General features: G+C 50.4%; 1 long non-coding RNA gene across 1 annotated transcript; it reads right to left on the bottom strand.

Moving 5' to 3' along the window:
* Positions 1-348: 348 nt before the first annotated feature.
* On the bottom strand, positions 349-4740 carry LOC144331124 (uncharacterized). The gene is made up of 2 exons (XR_013398063.1): positions 4608-4740; positions 349-2431 (listed from the first exon to the last, which is right to left on the bottom strand). It is a non-coding gene; the product is annotated as an uncharacterized LOC144331124 (long non-coding RNA).
* Between the last annotated feature and the right edge of the window lie 441 nt (positions 4741-5181).

Here is a 5181-nt window from a genome sequence, read left to right on the forward strand (position 1 = left end):
TCTGAGCTGAGGACACGCAGGTAAAAGAGGTTCCATTCTTCTCATGGCTGCAGCAGCTGCACAAACATCCTGTTTCCAAAGGCCACATGGCCTCAAGGCCACAGAACTGTCCAATGCCCTGGCCTGGCAATGTCCTCCCAGACAGCCTTGTGGCAAGATTGCGGCTGTGTTCCTGCCTGCCATCCGGGCCCCCTGCCTCCTGCCTGAACTTGGTTCTTTGGGCTTCCGGCAATTCAGCGAGTACACACTACTTTTTCACTAAACCGTCTACTTACACCAGCCACACTCCTTTTTTGTGGCTTAGAACTAAAACCCCAGCTGATAGACACACACGGAACAATGCAAGAATGACCACAAGGTCCCCAGGTCTCTTTCCAGATCCAAGAATCCTGGATTCAAATCACAGTAAGAAGACAACTCTAGAGAGAGGCGAGGCGAGATGCTGGGGTCAATTCAACCACAATTACGGGCCAGCTCTGCTAAAAGGAAGCCCAGCCCTGCCTTCAGGGAACGCCCATGAAGGAGGGAGACAGGCATGAAGGCAGATCATCCTACAACCCAGGTGATGGCACAAAATCAGAGGGAATCTCGAAGCAGAGGAGGGGGCTGGGGTCAGGGATCAGGGAGGACTGGCCAGAGAGATGATATCTGAGTGTGGTGAAGTGAAAAAGAAAAGAATAAAGGGGATGGAAACAGAGTGGGCACAACGCTTCGCAGTCATGAGCAGTCTCGCCCAGAGTCCATCGCAGGATAAACCACAAGCCAGTGCCTGCTCTAATGAGAAACCTGAGGAGATAAATGGGGTGCTCAGGAGGGACCATTGCTCTCTGGGAAGGTCCCCAAGTTTGTCTCTAGCTTATGGGAATTAAAAACATGTCCATTTGTGTGGCCAGGGCTGTGTAAATCTGCATACACACACACAGGTCCCAAGGAAGGGCACAAAGGGAAAACGGCCATTTGCTGCAGACGCGTCTTGGTAATGAGAATTGGTGATTGGGACAGCACTCAACCCTGTCTTCGAGGTAGGAACTTCAGGGAAGATAGCTGCTCAGCCCAGAACCAAGGCAACCTCTCTTAGGAGCAAGGTTCCTTTCCCTTGCTGCTGCTGTCAACAGCAAAGAGAGACGACAGTGTGGGAGGACACGGGAGTGCCAGCTTGTGAGGCGGGCCACTGGCCTTCCAGCCTCAACTTTCCTGAACTATTTGGATGACCTCAAGAGAGTCTCCTTCCCTGTCTGGTCCTCAGTTTCCCCTATGTGTACAATGTGGAGGTTAGCCTAGATCTGCAATGGCAAAGAATTGTCAATTTGTATACCAACTCTAATCAATTGATAGTGACTTCTTGGAGCACTCAGATGAGAAGAATTCTGAGCTTAGTAGAGACACAATTGATTAGTGATGTCTGCCATAGGCACAAGTGGGAGTGGAGGTGGCATGTGTGCTACTCCATCCTTTATCTTCTGAGTCTTGACACCGTGTGGGTCTCTGACCTGACTCCTTGGGTTTATACTGAATTCCAACCTGCAGTGTGCTGGAGGTGGCTCACACCCACTCGTGAGACTCAAGTGTGCTCATCTCTTCCCAACTCTGCATTTGATGATATCACATTGGTATTGTGGAGTCGGTCATGATGGGGATGTTTACCAGGAACCATTAAACATTTTTGAGCACACTAGCTCTATCCCTCCCACAGCAGGCCAGGGCTGGGAGAGAGGGGAATCCAGGCAGCCCCCAACAGTCCTGAGATCTATGGGAATCCATGTCCCCTAGAGAGTGGCCAGTGCCAACAAATGCTGGAGTCCAGATTGTTCTATCAGAGACTCGCAACCCCTGTAGCCCACTTTATTCACAATCCTTATCACAGATCTTGCTGCACACAGCCCCATTCAGGCACTCTACCCCATCTACGTGGGCACCATTCATTCCTTCTTCCTCCAGGAAGCCTTCTGAGACTGCATTCACAATTATTCCTCCCCCTATGAGCTCACATTTCACTGTCTGTCTTTGTTGGTTCTGGAATGAAAACTGCCTCTTTAGGACAGCTTCTCAGTTGAAGACTTACATCTCCTCCTTCCCCAGCACCCCCAGTCAAGATCCCACATAGGTCTAGCCATGGAATAGACACCCAGGGAGACACCAGCTGAGTCATCCACCACCTGGGGCACAGTCCTGACATGCCCACTGTCGTCATCCCAACTAGCTCCTCATTTCCCAGAGGGAGAAACGGAGCCCCAGAACAACATACAACTGCCTGAGCAGCTGAGCTGACTCTCAAAGTGAGGTCTCCAGACTCCCATTGTGTCCATAGTTGGCTCCTTCCGGTGGGTTCTTGGTCTTGTTGACTTCAAGAATGAAGCTGCAGACCTTCGCGATGAGTGTTACAGCTCTTAAAGGTGGCACGGACCCAAAGAGAGAACAGCAGAAAGATTCACTGTGCAGAGCAAAAGAACAAAGTTTTCACAATGTGGAAGGGAACCCTAGCAAGTTGCTGCTGCCCATTGGGGTGTCCAACTTTTATTCCCTTATATGTCCCCACCCACATCCTGCTGATTGGTCCACTTTACAGAGCACTGATTGGTCCACTTTACAGAGTGTTGATTGGTCCATTTTACAGAGTGCTGATTGGTGCGTTTACAATCCTTTAGCTAGACACAGAGTGCTGATTGGCATGTTTTTACAGAGTGCTGATTGGTGCATTTACAACCCTTTAGCTAGACACAGAGCGCTGATTGGTGCATTTACAATCCTCTAGCTGGACAGAGAAGTTCTCCAAGTCCCCACTCGACCCAGGAATTCCAGCTGGCTTCACCTCTCACCATCACACTGCCTGGGGCACCCTCCCACCACACTGCCTTGGCGCCCTATCACAGAGGCTACAGAAACAGAGACTGAAGCCCACGGGGATAAGGGATCTACCCAAGGTCACAGAGCAGCCTGGGAGCAGAACCAGGGAGAAACCCAGGTCGCAGCAACCCTCTATGCCAGCACCCTTGCCTTTCCCTTCACACCACTCTCGTCTGCCAAACCAGGCCTTGACAACCCAGGGCAGGGCTCTAGGACACATTCTCCACCTTTCTCTCCACCTCCAGGGTTAGACAGCACCAAACTACAGGGTCACCCAGCAACCAGGGGGCCACTCTCTCCAGCAGGCTGCAAGGCCCGAGCTGCATTTGGGGCCGGGGCCATCTCCTCCCATCTCTTTCTCCTCCGGCTGCTGCTTAACATGCACACAGGAACCTCTACGCTGAGCGTATAGATTTCTCTTTGTCTTTGGTGGTAATTATTAGCTGTCTCGGCGGGTGAATGCAGGCAGAAACAAAGGCAGCAAGGGTTGTAAAACCTTTTATCTCGATCAGGCCGCATTATTTGATAAGGTGCTAAGCTAATAGCAACGCATGTCAAATTGTGTTTAGACAGATCGAGGGGCTGGGAATGGAGGGTATATTTGTCTCCGGAAACCTGCACCTGGAAGGATAAAAAGAAAGGCACACTGATATTCGCAGCCCCGGGCTGAATGCAGACAGCCCAGCCTCTGGGACTCCTGGCTGAAAGACTCGTGGAAAGGGGGCAAAAATGAGAGGCTGAGAAAGGAGACAGTAGGCTGGTACTGTGCTTATTCCCATTCAGGCCCACCTCGGGACCCTTGCCTGGAGACCCACAGGTCCCCACCAAGGATAGCAGCAAGGGTAGATTCAAATCTGGGTTCCCTGGCTTTCTTATCTCAAGCATTTATTGAACCCCAAACGTGTATATCTGTCATGTGTGTAACATTGACTGTTACTACCCACAGAATGTGTCATGACCCATATAGAATTAGTACCAAATCACGTGCAGCCTCAAGAGGCGGCCCACAAGGCAGGAAAAGTCAAGGGAAGCTTCCTGGAGGAGGTGATATTTCAACTGAGCCTTGTAGAATGGGAAGAGTTTAGAACAGGAACCTGGGAAGAAGCACCCATCAGCACTAAGCTCTAAGAGCCTCCCTATGAACTCCGGGTGGATATTCAGCTGTCTCCCTGCATCCTGCCATGTATTCCCTGTGTTCTGCCTTTCCCTGTCCCTGTGAGAGAGGCTCATTCCAGAGCATATCCAAGGTTGGCCCCGCTGTACCCTCTGTGGGAGGCAGGGCAGGATTAGAACAAGATGAGAAGGGGAGAATGCAGGTGCCACAAAGTTATCAAAGCCTTACAATGATGCATGTCTTTTGAACCAGTGGCTTTATGTCTAAGACTAGTTTCTAAAGCAATAATTTAAAATGTACACAGCCATTGAGCTAGAAGGATGTCCACCACGAAACTGTTTATAATAGTGAAATGTCCAGCAATGCAGGATCTGTTGAGAGAAATATTTAGGACATTCACATGGAGCCATTAAAAAGTAACCACTGATCAGTTTTAGTTGAGCTTCTTTCCGGAGCAAACCCAGGACTCTAATGCAGGAAGATTTAAATTTGGAGAGGTGAGTAGGGAGGAGTGGGGAAGTGAGACAAGGAAGGAGGGCAGCCAATAATGGGCATATTTTCAAGCCAGCTACTACAGTGGAACTGGAGCCTGATCCCTCTGGGGAAGCACAGGGATCAGTGTAAAACACTTGCCTCAAACTTATCTCACCTGAGAGGTGAGGGAGCTGGGGCTTCTCTACACCAATCCCTTCAATCATTGGTTGAGGGCTGCTGGGGCTGGGGCACAGAGAGCACCGGGTCCCCAGCATGCTCAGCCTGCCACAAGGCAGCCCCACAGGTCCCTGCAGCAAGAGAAACCAGACTTAGGTAGAAAGCACAGTTTTTCAGCAGGTGGAATTTCACCAGAAGCACACTGAGCGGCAGGGCCAAGGGGATGTGGGTCAGGCACTGCCGCTGTCTGCTGCAATCTGTGTTTCCTACACCGCAGCCCTCTAAAGCCAGGCTAAATGAAGACAAACTTGTTTCTTTACTTCAGGACACCTCTTGACATACTAATGGGCACTGGTGAATTTCCAAGAGCATTTCAGTGAATCTATTCGACTGTACATTGAATGTATTCAACCGTACACCTGCCCTGATTTTTTATCTCCCTAGGTGCACCTATCAGGTTTTCCCAGCACACAGCGCTGTCCTGAGCACAGTTTGGGAAATGCTGTCAGAGCTGCCTTCATATTAGCACAGAAAAGTGGAGAAGGCAGATTCTTATGGCAGTTGATCCAAGG

Source organism: Macaca mulatta, chromosome 9 (assembly GCF_049350105.2).
Source record: "Macaca mulatta isolate MMU2019108-1 chromosome 9, T2T-MMU8v2.0, whole genome shotgun sequence".
NCBI classification, from domain to species: domain Eukaryota; kingdom Metazoa; phylum Chordata; class Mammalia; order Primates; family Cercopithecidae; genus Macaca; species Macaca mulatta.